General features: G+C 38.2%; 1 protein-coding gene across 2 annotated transcripts in view; it reads left to right on the top strand.

Moving 5' to 3' along the window:
* KANSL1 (KAT8 regulatory NSL complex subunit 1) overlaps positions 1-18,462 on the top strand; it is a 153,079-nt gene that overhangs the window by 17,470 nt on the left and 117,147 nt on the right. Inside the window, exon 1 of one of the 2 annotated variants that reach the window (XM_058181971.1) lies at positions 8,508-9,228. The exons of the other annotated variant lie outside the window; for it this stretch is intronic. The gene's annotated coding sequence lies outside the window, so the exon portion shown is untranslated. Of the gene's footprint in view, positions 1-8,507; positions 9,229-18,462 lie in introns of those variants that run through there. 2 annotated transcript variants of the gene reach the window in all.

An 18,462-nucleotide genomic window follows, 5' to 3' on the forward strand; every position in this document is an offset into this window, starting at 1 on the left:
CCTTCTCATTTTCTATAACTTTTTTCACTTTACGTTCCCATGATTTTTGGGATACAGGCAAGTCGTATTTTTTACAGGATGACCAGTGGATTAATTTAGCAACTCAGTCGTGTCTAGCTTTGTAATCAGTTTGTGCGATTTTGCTGCATTCACATATTAAATGTGAAACAGTTTCGACTTTGTTATTGCAAAGTCGGCAGTTTGGATTGTCGATGGATTTTTGTATCTTTGCTTTCATGGCATTAGTTTGTAGTGCTTGTTCTTGAGCAGCGAGTATTAAACCTTCCGTTTCTTTCTTGAGGGCTCCCATCTTAAGCCATTCCCATGTCAAGTTGTCATCACATTTTCCTTCAATGTTTTTCAAGTGCTGTCCATGCAAAGCTTTGGTTTTCCATCTATTTAATCTGTCATCCAGCTGTTTTTCCTTATATTCTGCCTTTGTTTCTGTTGTTTTTATAATATTCTCTGTTTTTACAGCCTGCAGCAATTTTTCTGTACTTTGGTTCACATAATCATTCACACTTCGTTTTTCTTTTTCCACAGTTTGATGGATTTGCAATAGCCCTCTGCCCCCTATTTTTCTTGGCAGGTGCAACCTGTTGATGTCACTTCGTGGATGTAAAGCGTGGTACATATTCAAAAGTTTGCATGTTTTCCGGTCCAAGTTTTCTAGTTCAGCCAAAGTCCAGTTGATGATTCCAGCTGAGTAGTGTATCACTGGAACTGCCCATATATTAATGCCTTTAATTATGTTTCCAGCATTCAGCTTTGATTTTCATATTTTGCGGACCCTCCTGATGTATTCCTTTTAAGTTGACTCTTTGACTTTTCCATTCAAGATGTTATCTGCTTCCAATATGCCTAGGTATCTGTAGCCATCATCCTTTGCTAATGCTTTTACTATGTTTCCATTTCCCAGTTCTATTCCTTCTATTCTTTTCATTTTTCCTTGCTGCATGGATAATATAGCACATTTTTCATGTCCAAAGTTCATTTTGATGTTGCTGCTGAACAGTTGAACTGTGTTGATTTAAGATCAGTGGGGCTTTTCGTATACATTTTTAAGTCATCCATATATAGTAGATGGTTTATCTTGCCATGTTGGCTTAAGATTTGGTATCCCAGTTTTGTGTTTCATAGGATTATTGTCAATGATATTAATGCGATGTTGAACAGTAATGGTGAAAGTGAATCCCCCTGGAAGATTCCTCGTCTGATGTTGACTTCACCAATGTTTTGCCCATTTGCTGCTGAAACTGTTTTCCATTTTTGCATATTTGCTTTCAAAAATGTACAAATATTTTTGCTGATTCCAAAGTTTTCCAGACAGGTGTTAATCCAGCTGTGGGGTAATGAGTCAAATGCCTTCTTGTAATCAATCCATGCCATGTTTAAATTTGCTTTTCTTCGTTTTGCATTTTTTAAATACCATTTTGTCAATGAGCAGCTGATCTTTTGGTCCTCTTGATTTTTTACAACTTCCTTTTTGTTCTACTGGATACAAACTGTTTTCCATCAGATGATTGAATACGGAATTATTATTATTTTATTTATACAAAATGACAATATACACAGCAAACGAGATAACTATGCTGGATTTCGTATCAAAGATCACTAGTTGAACATTCCCAAGCGTTTAGGACTGTGTTATGTATTGGCGAATTATGCGAGCAGATCCCAGTAAGGTGGCCTTCTGCAGCTGACCAATGGTGAACTTGTCAGCGCCAATCGCTTTTAAGTGCTTGCCTATGTCTTTAGGCACAGCTCCCAGTGTGCCGAGTACCACTGGAACCACCTGCACTGGTTTATGCCAGAGTCTTTGCAATTCGATTCTCAAATCTTGATATCTGGTGAGTTTTTCAAGTTGTTTCTCATCAATTCTGCTATCACCAGGTATAGCAATGTCAACTATCCACACTTTTTTCTTTTCCACAATCATGATATCCGGGGTATTGTGTTCTAAAACTTTATCAGTCTGTATTCGGAAATCCCAAAGTAGTTTCACATGCTCATTTTCAGTCACTTTTTCAGGCTTATTGACATGTCCCCCTCCCCCTCCGATGGCCGGGTCTGGGAAGTCTGTATCAAGTGTGGCCGCGAAGCCTCTGCAGCTTTGCCAAATTCCTGTCAGAGTTCTCAGGGCAGGCAGGAATCCAAGAGGTGACTTCAGCAAACCAGATGAGACTTTGCTTGAGTCAAGGAATGCCAAAAAGCAGATCCTTTATATAAGCCATGGGGTGTGGCTCCATGACTCAGCACTTATCCAGGCCTGGCCCCCCCCCTTCCTTTTGCTGACATCGCCTCTCCATTCTCCGGAAGCGGGGATCCATCCACTGTGACTTTCCGTCCTCCTGATCTGCTGCTGGCAATTCTAGCATGTGGCTGGCTTCGTGCTCACACGCTGTAGAAGGGAGGTTTGTTTGCTCATTCCTGACATTCTGTCTGGGCATGGTGCCAGGGCTGGGGGCTGGATTCATGCCAGGCCGTTCCTCTTCATTATCAGACTCTGACTCAGATAGCAGGAGATGGGAGGGGCCCGGCTTAGGAGAGGAAGGCGGGCGAGGCACAACACTTATGATCCCACCAGTTCTTTGCTACAGGCAGATGGTAGCTGTGACACAAGTTCCAGTGGACCATCTGAGCAACTGTGTTGTGACGTTGTTTGTAGTCGGTCTGAGCTATTGTCTTACAACAGCTCAGTATGTGATCAATGGTTTCATCTGCTGCTTTGCAGAGTCTGCATTTGGGATCATCAGCAGATTTTTCTATTCTGGCTTTGATTACATTTGTTCTAATGGCTTGTTCTTGGGCCGCAAGAATCAGGCCCTTTGTTTCTTTCTTCAATGTTCCGTTGGTCAGCCATAACCAGGTCTTTTCCTTATCTACTTTTCCTTGGATCTTTTCAAGGAACTGTCCATGCAGTGCTTTGTTACATTAGCTGTCAGCTCAAGTTTGCATCGCTGTTTTCCTATGTTGATACTTGGTTTGCTGTACTTTTAACAGCTTCTTCTTATTGACCTCCATCAAAGCTGGTTCAACACTGTCTTTCACATAATCTGCCAGACCATGTTTCTCTTCTTCAACTGTCTGCTTCACTTGCAAAAGTCCTCTGCCGCTTACCTTTCTGGGCAAATATAGCCTGTCAATGTCACTACGTAGGTGCAGCGCATAGTGTATGGTCATCAGTTTTCTTGTTTTCCTATCCAGGTTGTCCAGCTCTGCCTGTGTCCAGTTTAAAATTCCAGCAGTATATCTCATAATGGGTATGGCCCAGCTGTTTATAGCCTTGATGGTGTTACCGCCATTCAGTTTATTTTTTAGTAGTTTCCTGACCCTTTGCATGTAGTCTTTGCTGACCACATTTTTCCCTTGCCCATGCTTGATATTGTCTAGCTGCAGTATGCCCAGGTATTTGTAGGCTTCGGGTTGGTTGCACTTGATGGTTTGTCCATTGGGCATTTCAATTCCAGCACTTTCTACGATCTTCCCTTTCTTCAGTGCCACTGTGGCACATTTGTCCAGGCCACTCCCTGCTGAAGTCAATGCTGAAAACTCAAACTGTATTGGTCAGTGACTGGATTTCAATTTCTGATTTTCCGTATAGCTTTAGGATGATGATGATGATGATGATGATGATGATTAGATTTAATCTTCAATTTGATTCACACTCTAGGACTGGTAAAAACGTAACAGTTCAAGTCCTAAACAAGAACTTAAGAGCTGTTAAGGTAACATCTGAGTATATAGGAGTTCCAAGTAAGGGTTCTTTTTGCAAATTCAGAATATTCAGGTCTAATAAGTTCAAAAATTCCATGTATCTAGGCAGCCCTTTGGGTGTTGCTCCAAGGGCTTCTATTACTATTGGTACAACCATTGATTTCTCCCTTTTTGTTGTTGTTGTTGTTACTTGCAAAGTCGTGTCTGACCCATCATGACCCCATGGACAGCGTTCTTCCAGGTCTTGCTATCCTCTACCATCCTCTACCATTTCTCCCTTTATGGTCGCTCAACTTCAATTTGCAGATCGCAGTACAGTAGAACCTCTGGTCACGACCATAATTTGTTGCATAACTTTGGTGTAAACTGATTTGGTCATGACCTGAACTTAATTTGGGAAATTTGGCACTTACAAAAAAAAATGGTGCAGAAGGGGAGATCGGCCGCGGAAAAAAAAGTGTGAATTTTTTGGTCAGAACCAGATTTGGTTGTGGCCAGAAGCGTTCGTGACCAGAGGTACTACTGTATTTTTTTTTCCTAGCGGTTTCCCTTCAATTTGTGCATTAGCTGATATTGCCATATCAATAAACCAGACGATTTTTCTTTTCTACAATAGTGATGTCAACTGTGTTGTAGCCAGATGTCTGTCTGTCTGGATTGGAGAGTCCCACAAGATTTTGACCTGTTGATTTTCAAGAACTTTGTCAATTTGGTGTTCCCAGTAATTTTTGTGCATTTGAATCCAAATTTCTAGCAAAGCTTCCAATGTATGATTTTGGCAACTCGATCATGATATTGTAGATAATCAGTTTGTGAGATTTTGTTGCTGCTACTGTTAAGGTGATCCACTGCAATGAGAAATTATCTTTCTTGTTGCATAAGCAATGTTTGCTGTTGTCACTGAAATGTTGAGTTTTTGTTTTCATGGAATTGGTTGCAGGGCTTGTTCTTGGGCAGCCAAAAAGAAGCTTTCACTTTCTTTCTTCAGCACCCCTGATGTCAACCATCTCCAGGTTAACTTTGTATCAGTTTTTCCTTCAATATCCTTCAGGTATTGACTGTACATAGACTTCCTTTTCCAGTTAGAAACTCGATGCTCAATTGTTTCCTTTTGATATTCTTTCAATCTCATTATTTTCAAGAGATTTCCCTTGTTCTCCTTCAGCAGAGGCTTTTTCTTCTTTCATGTAGTCATTTAAGCCGTGTTTTTCCTCTTCCACAGTTTTGTTTTACCTGTAAGAGAGAAACTATTATTATTGGCATTGTTGTTTGTCGCACCAGTCAACCAGATGTTCAGACTGGATTTGGCATTTTTGTCTATGAAATCCTTTCCAAGGACCTGGGATATCCTCGCAGAATGTAAGCACTTCTGAGTAAAGCTGCCTTTTACAATTGACTGACAGTGAATTTGTCAATGCCAGTAGTGTTCAAGTGGTGCCCCAGTTGTTTTGGGATTGCATCCAAGGCACCTATTACTATTGGGACTACCTTTGCTTGCTTCTGCCATAGTCGGTCTGTTTCTATTTGCAGGCCTCTGTATTTTGTGATCTTCTCCAGTTCTTTCTCTACTATTCTGCTGTCTCTAGGTGTTGCCATGTCCATTATCCAGACTTTTTTGTCTTTTTTTAAATCAATAGTTGTTAAATCTGGGGTGTTACGTGGCAGGTGCCCATCTGTTTGAATTCTAGAGTCCCAGAGCAATTTAACTTCTTCATTTTCTATATCTTTCTCTATTTTATGGTCCCACCAGTTCTTGCTTGTAGGCAAATGATATTTCTTGCAGAACTTCCAATGCACCATTGTTATGCTTTTGCTTGTAGTCAGTCTGAGCAATCTTATTGCAGCTGCTAACCAGGTGATCTACTGTTTCTTCAGCTTCTTTGCATAGGTGACATTTGCTGTCTGTTGCTGTCTTTGTATTCATGTATATGCATTTGTTCTTAAGGCTTCCTCTTGTGCAGCCAGAACTAGCCCCCTTGTCTCTTTCTTCAAATTTCCAGTTCTTAGTCATTGCCAGGTCTTGTTTTCCCTGCTATTTGTTAAATGTATTGGTCATATAATGTTTTGTCTTCCCATGCCTCCATTCTCTTTCTCATTTGGTCCTTCTTGTAGGCCAGTTTAGTCTTGCTAATAGTCAGTAAGGCTTCCTGGTATACTGCTTTCAGTGCATCTTCTTTACTGGCCTTCAGATATTCTTCTAATGCTCTTTTTTTCCCTTTAACCATCTGATGTATTTGCAACATAGATGCCCACCTAATTTCCTTGGTAGGTACAGTCTGCCTATGTTGCTGGGAGGATGAAAGGCATGATTCATTGTCATTATTTTTCTTATCTTTCTATCCATGGCTTTTAGTTCTGCCAGAGTCCAGCTGTGTGACTGGAATTGCTCAGATGTTGATTTCCTTGATGGTACTTCCTTCTTTGAGTTTGGACTTTAAGATTTATTTCTTACAGAATATTATTTTGAAATGAAAAAAATTGTATAGCTAATTTACAAACTGATTCAATGTATTCTTGTCTGCTGTTGATTGTGTTTCTATAATTTGCCCTGACTATAGGGTTCTTTATGGATCGGGATTAATAAAAATCTCATGTCTGCAGACTATTGCAATTGATACCTATTGATCATGTGACAAACTATTATTGGATATTGGTAATCCATTGACATTACCACCAGTTATTGAATTGGCTTCTCTTGGATTTTATTTTTGTGTCTTCAGTTTAATACATTCATAGCTTTTGGAATCTGTGCAAGTCTGTTTCGTTTATTTTTATTTTTTCTCTGCAGTTACATTTTTTATATGATATCAAGATGAAAATATGGCTGCCCTAAATAAGCGATAGATTTATTTCATCTCAAGTTATTACTTTGATTAATGGTGGAATTTTTTGTAACAAGAAACAATTCAACATTTTAGGGAGTCTTAATATCACAAAATTTGAGAATCTTTAGCTTAGTATTTTATGTGAACATGCAATTGTAGTTTTTATATGCAAACAGTGGGTTACTATAATGTATGATTCTTTGGAATCATATCTGGAAGGATGAAGGAAATATTTGCCGTTGCATGAATACCTAAAGTAATCTAGATTGTTGGTTATAAGGCTGCAAATTAAGCAAAACAGAAGAGAAAAAACTTATCAGACACTTGGTGGTGCTGGTGGGAAATGTAAGTTCCTGCCTTAAGGAATCTGATTACAATTCATTTATGTTAGTGTACTGAACTGTTAGCATTTCTAATAGTAAATCTACCACTTCAAAAGTGAAAGGTTTTTTTAATTGTTAAACTCTTTGCCAAGAAATTATATTACATAGGTAGAGAAACCAGTAGCTGAAAGTAAAAACTGAGAGTTCGTATTTTTATTTATTGAAATAATTAGGATCTGCAAAATGTATAACAGTGGCATTGTGATGCTTTATTATGCTGGTTAGCCAGCACAGCATTTATAATTGTGTGTGGCACATCTGGAATTGTTTTTTTTTTTAAACCAGCATTGCAAGATGAAAGAACATCTAAGATTTATGTAGTTAAGACAAAAAGCATTTGGTCTTCATGCGATGTTCCAGTATTTAGGATATTTGTGCAGACAAATATGCTAGGTGGAAAACTATTGAACTTACTTCAATTCAGTGCCTTTCCCATAATTCCCAACATAGGGAAAAATTTAGTCAACATCTGGAAAGTTTTTAGGCTGGAAAAGGCCTACAGAGACCTGCATAAGACCTGTTGTTACTGCTTTGCATATATGGAGTTCTCTTCTATTGGAATTTTCTAGATCTCAAAAAAATTCTCCGTCTGTAAAACAAACAAAAAGCAATATACTTTATTAGTTGTATTTGGATATGTTAAAGCCTGCTGAACCCAATTGGCTGAATGTCTACATAGCAATTATACATTGTTTTTAGTGCATTTGGACTACCTCAGTGTAATTCAACATACTTCAGCATAGTTAGAAAGAAATGTTCCTCTTTTTATGCACTATAATTGAAAATCCCAGAGTTCTATTATTAAAATGAACGGGGAAGAGTTAGTGTGAGTCTGCAAGATGTTTTCAGAGAAAGTATACAATATTTAATACATTGCCAAATAGCCAACTTGCTTAATTTGGAAGATTACAATATAATAAAAACCCCATTTTGACTACTTGATAGTTAATAATTTGTACTTCCTATAAAGAACTTTCAATAATCAGTTTGATCCTATCATATTTTTTATTGTTTGGTTTCTTTTCTTCCCTGGAAAAGATAAGATTAATAGATTCTGAAAATATTCTACCCTTCTAATGTGCCTCATTACTGAGTAATATGCCCCATTACTGGGAAAGACTGGTGGTAGGTGCTTTGGCACACAGTTTTAAAGTATTACGTATATTGTGAATATCACAAACATAATTTTGTTCCTAAAGACATGCATTAGAGTCAGTTTTATCAAGCCTTTGAGTATTTTAATAGTTTTCATAGCTCTTAATTCCACAGATTTTCCGGAGTATGCAGCTGATTGCTGCTCCTCTACTGATTGATCATTTTCTATTAGCCGTCGGGCCATTCATTTTTCCGTCTGAGCTAGGTGCACGCGCCTTTTTAACTTGCTTTGGTAGCTGTCTGGCTCGCGCGCAAGGCAGGTTTTTAGCTGCAAAGCTGTAGTTTAACCCCGCAGTGCGCATCGGAAACCGACGGTGGCGCTAGCGCCTCCGTTTTTGTGTTTCGTCCCCCCCCCCACTTCTTTTTGCTTTCCCTTCCCCCTGCCTTGCCTGCCCGGTGCATTCTCCGATTAAAGGGAGGAGGAGAGGAGGAGGAGGGTAGAGCAGAGAAGGAGCTCAGCCGCCATTTTTCCCCCGAACATTATCTAGCAGCAGAAAAACAGCAGTAGCGCCACCTCCGCGGTTGCTGCGGCTGCCTTCTGTTGTACGCGGGTGGAGGGTCGGGTACGAAGGCAAAAAGGGGGGGCGAAGGCGGAGAGGAGGAAACGCCGCAGAGACTGTTGCACATTGTGCCCCACTTTGAAGAAGAGCGGGAGACCCTCCTTTGCAGTAGGAGGAGGAGGAGGCACCGCAACAGCCGCCGCCGCCGGGGGGAGAAAGCCAGGAGCACCTTTTTTTCTCACCCCCCCAATCGCTGCTGCCGCCTCTCTCCCTCCTCTTGGGTGCGTGGGGTGGGGGTGGTTGCAAAAGAGAAGGCAACCTTCCCGCCCCCCCCACCTCCCCAAGTCCCTTCCTTCCCCAGCCCTTTTCCTGCCCGCCCGCCCTCCTTGCCCGCAGAAGAGCAGGGAGCAGGCGGGCAGGGAAAGGGGGAGTTGGGGCTGGAAGGAAGGGGGAGAGAGGGTAGCGACCGAGAGAGAACAGCAACGGCGAGAAGACGATTTGTGGTGGCGGGAGCGAAGGAAGAAGACTCTGCTACTCGCATTCGCCTTGTTTGCAAACTGCGCCCTTTTTTATTATTACTACATACATATATATATTTTTTGCGTCGGGCCGGATCCGCCCGGACTCTGCTCTCAGCTCCGTCACGTGGTAGGTGTCGCCGCCTGCTTGCTTTGCTTTTGCCTGCTTTACTCGATTGCTTGCTTGGCTTTCCCGTTGCCCTTGCTCGGCCCTTCTGTCGCTGTCTTTGTTAGCGCTACTGGCTGCCTGTACCCCGCACGAGCCCGCAGCGGCCAGAAAACAACTTCTATGACCCTTATTTTTTCCTCTCCCCCGACTTCGATTTCCGACTCGTTTGCCTTTTAATTTCTGGTTCTAAGATGTGCATTTTATTTTTGCGGAGAGATTTTTATTTTTTTTTAAAGCCGTAATCGTAATGAAACTTACCTGTCCGGTTCTTTATTTGAAGTGTAAGGTACTGCCACGTTCTTAATGCTTCATGATATGTTTTTTCCCCTTTTCCTTGCTACTTTCCCGTTCTTACCTGTTATGTGTTTGCAACACTCTCAGGCGTTTGCGCTGTCCTGCAACTACAATGCGATCTCTTCTCTACCTCATTACCTTTAAGGGAAAGCCATAAAGCTGTGCAGTTGGGGGTAGTCGCGCTTTTACAGGGTTACAAAAGAGCTTTTAGTTTCCCTTAACAGTTAAGTGTGGGACGGAGGTGGGGGTGGGAGGGAATAAGCTCTGCAGCCGGTCGTCTATCCTAGGGGGTGGAGAAGAGAGGGAACTGGAAAAGATTGACTTTGTTTAATGTTTGGAATTGAGGCGACCACTCCCGCTGGCCTTTTTACAATAGCACTTGTAAAGTACTTCCCTCATTCAACGCAACACGATAACGTCTTCTGTAACGGGCCTGTCCCTCGGTTGCTGCTGTTGTTACTGTTATTGTTAAAGCGGCATTAAAAAAATTAGCCATGTACGTGCGCGCTTATGCGAAGTATTGCGTTTTCAGTGCAAATTGGGGGAGGGGAAGAAGAAAAGCTGGTTTCTTATGGCGACACTTTAACTTGAAGGCTTTGCTCGTCTGTTAACGCAGAAAGCTTCCCAATTGGAAGATGTTTATTTTCTTTGTATTAGTAGCTTGATCTCCTTGTCTCCTCCCCCTTTCATAAACATGCTGCTTTCCAGTATACTTCTCGGTAACATTCGAACTCCGGCGTTCCCAAAGTTCCATCACATCCGTCCAAATCTACCCCCAATTTCCATTCTCAAACATCTTGTGTGTGCGCGCGCCCCCGTGAGCGCGCCTGTATTGGAGATTTTGTCGTCACGTGGCTGGTTGGCAGTCATTTTTGTGTGCGCCTTGTGGAGACTGCATGCTGTATCCTTATAGCTATAGCTTCTACAATCAACAATGAATTTGCTTCTTTTTCCATCTCTTCTCTCATGGTACTTTCTAAAGTAACTTTTATGTTATTATGGGGCTTATTTATAAATTCTAACCAACCAAACTTTTAATACAGTTTTGGGGAAGCCTTACCTAAATTATACTTGTTTTGCTTAATGTCTATTGTGTGAGATTTCCCTTTTTATTGTAATAGAATCTGAAATTGCTGTTTGGAGTATAGACTTGGATCAATGTAATAAGTAGCATAGAAGGTGTGCTAGGAAGGTGGTTCTTAATGACATTTTACTATCAAGTATACTTACTCATTTGTACTTATGAACATGCTTCCCCCCCTCCTTAATTAGATTTATAGTTGTCTTGCTTACTCTAGTGAATTTCCCCTAGTTAAACATGTTATGCTCTCTGTATTTTCCACCAATAATTTAGAATTAATTACTTAGATCTTAAAGTAAACTAGCAAATGTAATTCTCAGTTTTTTTCTTAAAATTGAAAATTCTGTCTCACTCTTTGACCTTTTAGATCAGTTCAGAAAAGAGATACAATTGTTAAAATAAGATGAACCTTAGTTTGGAAAGGGAAATGGCATTTTCAATCCTTTGATTTAAAACCTGTTCAGTGTTGCATAATTGTTTGCTGCCACTTTAATATGAGAACATTAACTTGGTGTTTGTATTCTAAGCATTAGAAAATTGTTTCTTTCTCACTTTCAATTGCATGATGGCTCATACGGTATATACTCTTACCTATGATGCATAATTCTAAAAATAAAACAGGTAAAAAACTTCTGCAGGAATTAAACGTTGTAAAAAGTACTTCTGGTTGTCACAAACTCTAGAACCTGTTTGAAACTACTTTTTTGAATTGTTCAAGCCAACACTTTGAATTGTTCAAGTATTACTGCACTAGCAGATTCAACATGAAGGCTTCACTTCTAATCAAGTTGCTGTCTTTAAACTTTACAGTAAATTATGTTTAACTTGAATAAAATAGTTAATTGGATTCATATATTAACTGAATGTGACTTCTAAATAAAGTTACATGAGATTCTGCTGTATAAGTGCCTACTGTTGGTGAATGATGATTCTTTTTAGATATAAGTTAAACCTGTGTATTCGATTCAGTTATAAAACATAACTAACTGACATTGAAGTCAGTTCCTTAACATAGTGAAACATTATGCATGTTTACACAATTGGATAATTGTGAATAAGATCCCATTTTCTCAAATGTTTCTTCACAAAACTTACATATAATTTAAAGTTATAACAACTTTATAGCTGGAATTTCTGAATGCCATATCTCCTGAGATTTAAAGCTTGATGCCCAATGTTTAATATTTGATTTTTTAAAATCAATTTAATACTGTCTTTCAAGGAATCACTCTTTATTAACATCTAAAACATAAAATTATCCTTACTTGCAGAACCATTTTACTATCATGGGTTAAGGTGCTGCTGGACTAGGAACAAGAAATATAGGTTACAGAAGCTCAGTGAGTGGCTTTGGGCTAGTCATTCTCTAATCACCTATCTCATAGTTGTGGAGAATATAGAAAGGAGAGCTATATACGCTACTTTTATGTGATTGTGTTAGCACAGTAAGAAAAACAAACCGGGAGAAATCATTTGAAATAATTTGTAACTCCTTTCTGACTTAGAGAAGATAAAACTAAGCTGTAAAATGGCTAAAAGTGGCAAATATGCCTGCTGGTTCACCAATAGCTGTGGGAAATGAACTGTCTAGGTTTGGTTTGTCTAAGTCGGGGTGTCAAACTCAAGGCTGGATGCAATACATGTTGGCCCTGCCCAGTTCAGCAAAGACATCTAATATCGCCACCTTGACAGCATGAGTTTGACACCCCATCTAAGTATTATGAGTACAGCCAACCCGTTAATTGCAAGTGGATATAAATATTATGCTTTTTCATGAGAAGCAGGTGCAGTCTCTTTTACCCTTTCAGTAGGATAGAAAGACTGATCAGCATTTTGTTCAGGCTAGTTTTCTAAACAATGATTCTCATCATTTCCAACTTAGTTATGGAATGTTCAGTGTTCTTTTTAATTTGGTCTTCTTTTCCCGTTTTGGATGCTTTGGGCTGCAGTTCTCATAATCACAGGTGAGGTTTTGCTATTAGGGATAAAGAGACTATCCCGTTCATAGGACAAACCAGATATATTTACCTATTTAGAGGTTTTTTTTTGGGTTTTGCTTCTGAATATAGCTATCTCAAATCATTTTGATGATGTAAAGTAGAAATAAGCTTTAAAAACTATATATGAGAGCATATCTTTAGATTTTAGCCATGGTTGGGAATTGTAGCCCAACGCTTTTGGCTGGGAACCTGCTATTCTCCAGTGTACTGAAAGGCTAAACCAATTGTGTGGGTTGTAGACTTCTCTTCTGCTTTGGAGATTGAGTCAATCAGATCCTTGATCCTTCCTTCTCCTACTGACCATGTCCAGAATTTGACTCAGTCACCCAGTGAAGGAGATGTGTGTGGGTGCTGGTGCAAAGGAAAGTGAATTCAACAAACTGTAAGCCCGGCTTAAGTCAATCCTTCCAGTACAATGAGAAGCATATCGGGTAAGACCAACATTCTTTTCAGATAGGGAAGCTGGTTATTTCATTTAGATGTGTTTGTGTTTATGCTCATAAATAGAAATGTTAAGGCATAGTTTATTTGATACTGTGAATTTCTTTGCTACTGGGTATAAAGATATTTCATGTACTTACTAATTAAGGAAAGGGAGCTCTAATTAGTTGTTTAAGGTCATAGGTTAAAAAACAAGTTATAGAAAAGTTACAAAAAAAATTATAGGGGATAAATATTTTGACAGAAAGATAGAAATCATACCTGACTTATACTCCAAATGAGCCTTTGTTGAATTAGGATTTGAAAACATTGAAGATACTGATATAATAATTTATATCGTATTAACAAAGTTAGTCAAAGTGCAGAAGAATAAAATAGCTACAAAATTATACAGAAATACTCACGAAATTCTATTATATCTGATGTTCAACTGCTGTTTCTATTCATCTTATTTTATAAGAGGTTGATTTAATCATAAGTGTCGTATGAATTTAATTTCCTATTGCTATGTTAACAAGATTGTTTTTTTAAAAATAAAATACATGTTTAGAGCCTTGGTTAAAATGTGAAAATAATTAGCATGTATGCTTTTTCATATACTATTGTTTTAAAATTCTGAGTTTTCATTAAGTTACAGTTGTCATAAAACCAAAAAAGATCTGGTAGATTCTGACAACTTTTGACTACAGTGATAGAGCTTGTATCACTAGAAATACCCCTTGAAGAGATGAAACTGAAATTGGGGACTCTATGAAATTGCTTGTGGACTTGGCATTTTAAAAGTAAAATAGCTGTGTTAAGACTTTTGAATGCCTAATGGATGTTCCTGTAGTTTATTTTCACAAATATTAAATATTGACCTCTTGCCATTGATATTCAATGGTGTCATTTGGAGGAGATAAGTTTTTAAGGGCTGGAATTTTACAGATTGCTGCATGGGAATGATAGAAGCTGTTTAAAAGGTACCATATTTTTTTGGAGTATAAGACACACCTTTCCCCCCAAAAAAGGGTGAATCTGGGTGCATCCCACCCAGCTTCTCAAATGGAGGTTTCAGAGGCTGAAAGAAGCTTCAGAAAAGAAGCCCCCAAACAGAACTTCAGAAAAGAAGTTTCCAAAAAGAGCTTCAGAGGCTTGTTTTGGAGGCTTTCAGAGGCAGAAAAAAGTTTTTTTCTGAAACAGTTTCAGAGGCAGAAAAAAACCCCAAAAAAGCAAGGTTCAGAGCTCACAACTAAGTAACCTTTTGCTAAAATTCACCTCTGGGAACAGCTGGTTCCAGGAGGCCAATCCACCTGCAGATCAGCTTTTTTCTTATTTTCCTCCCCAAAAACGTAAGGTGCGTTTTATACGCCGAAAAGTACGGTACGTTTGAGAAAAAGACCATAACTTTTAAACATCTGGGATATTGATTTCGCTGATAATGTATCTATTAAAATAGATCTTATTTGAAATAAGTGAAATCATTTTGAGGTTTCGCCTATCAGCATTAACCATGTTTTTTCCAAATGAAAGCAACTGAATTCAAATAGCATATAGTAGTAGGGAAGAATGCAATAATTTACTATGCTGGGGGAGTTGGAAGGAGAGACAAAGATCAAGAAGGTATAGTAACCTTGAGCATAGTTTTGTAATTATTGGAATCCTATAAGTTTAGGATTGTTGGCCTTATACCCAAATAGCTTTCATACTTATCAGCTGCTATAGCTAATACAAAGTACTCTTTTGTGTCTGAAATACTAAGATTCTGCATTCCCAGAACAATGGATCTTAATAACAAGACAGTTTATGTATGAATGACTAGTTCTGGATCAGGCTTTTAGCTTTTGTTGTACAACTTAGTCTTTTGCTACTAGAATAGCGTTACAGTTAGACTAGCAGCTCTGCGAGAATTTACTAAATTTTGTTACAGTGAACAAAGGATACTTCATACATAAATTACATGTATTAATAGTTTTTGGCTCTTTAATATAGAATGTGCCACAAAAAAAAGATCAGTGAAAATTTGGCAGTAAATCAGAAAAAAAATACTATTTTTAATTTAAAAAAAAATAAGAGATAATAAAAGTAAAAAACTATAAAATTGTGGTGACTAGTATTTATTTTCATGATTGCCCTATTTTTTTTCTTGTGACTCCCAGCATATTAATTATTTTATAATCCGATAGGCCAGGGGTGTCAAACTCATGTTGTCACAGCAGCATGAAGTATCAGGACTTCTTTCCCCTTTGCTAAACTGGGCATGGGCGTGGCCATCATGTGATGCATCTGCAGGCTGGGAGTTTGACGGCCCTGGAATAGGCTGATACAACTGATATTAACTGGCTACTTCTGAAAGTAGTTAAAATCAGGAAGATTATCATTGCAGTTGGCCAGTTAAGCATGATTCCATTCCTGAATTAATTGCCTTACAACTCTACAGTTTATGAGACTGATTATTTGCATTGCTGTTTTAGGTTTACTTTTCTAAACAAAATACCTTGGTAGTATTAATGTTTGGTGTATGTGTTCAGATATAAATTTTTAAAAAGAAAAAATTCTTTATGGCCCTGATGGGTAAAATGATACCTAAAGTGAGATCTGAATTCTCAGGATTTTTTGATTTTCAGTGTTATCAAGATTTGTTTCTGAAAGAGGTTTGGAAGCATTTCACTAGCACTGAATAGCTATTTTCGAAAATTCATTTTCCTTTTTTTGCCCATATACTGCAGTATTCTGCGTGGTTCCTTTGTCATTTTTAAATAATTCTGTTTCAAAATCCAGAGACAGGTCATTCAATTTTTGGGGTTGGGTTTTACCAATATGTTGATAAGGCTCCCTTATTTTTTGGCTGATAAATCTTTGAAAGGGTAAGAAAATTCAATAATAATCAGGTTCAATAAACTGAAGGATGGTGGAGAAGACAGAGGAACTCTGTTTAGGAAAGCAAAGATTAAATCTTATGGTCAAGTTGTATCCCACTCTGAAACATTAGGTATGTACTTTGAAGTGTTCCTAAACCTTTCTTTTGTTCCTAATTAACCTCTTGCATAGACTGTTTAAAGGTAAGACTGGTGCACCAGCAATAGTCTGTTCAGAACAATTGCAGTGATCTAGTAAACTCTTCAGAAGCAATAATTCCTGGGATAGTGTTATGCCACATTTTTTCTAAATATTGCTGTTTCTTCGCTATCTAATTTATTTCCTTAAAATATATCATTTTAAAAATGAAATTGGAATGTCATCCTTATTTTTAGGATTGCCTGTGGGGATTTAATTGGAATTATGTATCTTTGTCACTCAAAGGACTGGAAAGCTGTAGTAGTAAGCAATGTCCACTGTCTTGTCTTCTGATAAAAGGGTTTCTGTGACCACCAAGACATGTCTGGACAAATATTTTGTGGGGCTGCTTAAAATATGCTCTCAAAATTTCAAATGTGCCCACAGGTCAAAAAAGTCCTACCTATTCTTACTGGAAACCACATTTCTTACTAGATAGATTTTAAACATATGCAATATCTTTCTTTCTGTTAGGACAGGGTTAGCTTTGCTGTTCTCAGTTTCAAAGTCTATCCAGGTTAAAATTTTCCAAAATCTTCCTGACTGCTTGTGGCATATAAAAAGAAATATGTAGTTCAATGAAAAAAAAATGCTTTGATGTTGTTCTTTTAAACTCCAGATGAAACTTTCTATTAGCAGACCTCTCTCTCTCTCTCTCAAATTCATTTAACTGTATTACTGGTAGTTGGGTTTGTTTGGATTCAGTAGTATTTGCTGCTGTTCCTAAACTGCCTTGAAATATGCTATTTTGAAGAGAGGAAAATAAATTGTGTGATTAATGAAATGACTTGTTTGCTTTACCAAATAATTTACTGCTCAATAAATTAGCTAAAGCTTTAATTGTTTTTCTTCCTGTGAAACACTCCCTCCCCCTTTACCTGGAAATATGTAATGCTGAAGCATTTAGCCAGAACTGTCTCCTTACAAGAGGGCCGCTGTTAAAAGGGGAAATGTGGACCACCCTTGGTTTTTGAAAAGCAACCCCTTTTCTAATAAAAAATAAAATAAGCTTTCAAATGCATTGTTTTTTTCTGTGTTGTGGGAGGAGTTAAGGAAAGCATACAAGAGAAATGTGCATTGATGAGAGTAAAGTCATATACTTGATGCAGAAAGCACCATGATTCAAATAATTACTTCAGGATTGTAGATTTCTGTAGCCTCAGAATGAAAAAAATGACTTATTTATGATTACTTATTAATGCTATATGATTCTTGTGCAGGAGATGAATGAAACAAATAGATCAATATTAGTCTTTTAACATATTTGCATTAAATACTTTAGTGCTTATTAGCAGTTGGAGTCTTTGATGTGTTTCTATTCAACAAGTTAAAAGCAAATGGAAACTTAAACAGTGGATAAGAATAGGAGCTAAGAGCTATGGTTTGAGGCCTCTTTGATTTCTGAATAGATTGTATCATCAGATACGTAAGGGAAATTGTGGGAAAGTGATGGCTCAAAGTTGAAGGATTTGAGCCTGGCTCTCTGTTCATATTGCTGAAACCAATATATCATATTGTCCATTTATTGGTGGATGAGGAAAACAAAACAGTGGTTCTTCAAGACTGTTGTCCTATTCTTTTCTTGAAAAAAGAATAAAAAGGATTTAGACTCTTGAAACTAGGAAGGATTAAAACTGTAATTTTTTTAACCTTTATCTGCTTTTAACAACTAAATGCACTAAGTGGAAAGCATAATTTCTTCATAATGCTTCTCCAAATTCCAATCCTCTAAATTTGTTGACTACACTTTTCATGCTCTCCAGTCAGCACACCATATTTGGTTGTGGGATGGCAATTGACACTAAAAGATCCATAACTAATCAAAGAAAATACTTTAATTGCTTGTATTTTGTTTGGTCTTCCAAACAAATAGGATATTTGTTGAAATCATGCTTTCCTATGTAAAAATGTGCAGGTCTAGTGTCTGTGTATATGCCTTCAAGTCAGTTTTTGACTCCTGGTAACCGTAGCATGTCAATCAGAAGATCAACAGTTCAGCGGTTTGAATCCCTAGTGCCGCATAATGGAGTGAGCTCCCGTTACTTGTCCCAGCTTTTGCCAACCTAGCAGTTAAAAAGCACGTAAAAAATGCAAGTAGAAAAATAGGGACCACTTTGGTGGGAAGATAACAGCGCTAAAAGCCGTTTTGTCATGTCGGCCACATGACCATGGAGACGTCTTTGGACAGCACTGGCTTGAACTGATGTTGAATAATCTCATTGATTGATCTTTCCTGTGTAGGAAGAAGTGGTTATGTGAAAACTGAATAAGGTGATGGAACAGATAACACATACCATGATAGCGGCTTCCATTATAATGAGATGCTGGAGAATCCCCCTCAGT

This window comes from Ahaetulla prasina, chromosome 4, assembly GCF_028640845.1.
Source record: "Ahaetulla prasina isolate Xishuangbanna chromosome 4, ASM2864084v1, whole genome shotgun sequence".
NCBI classification, from domain to species: Eukaryota; Metazoa; Chordata; class Lepidosauria; order Squamata; family Colubridae; genus Ahaetulla; species Ahaetulla prasina.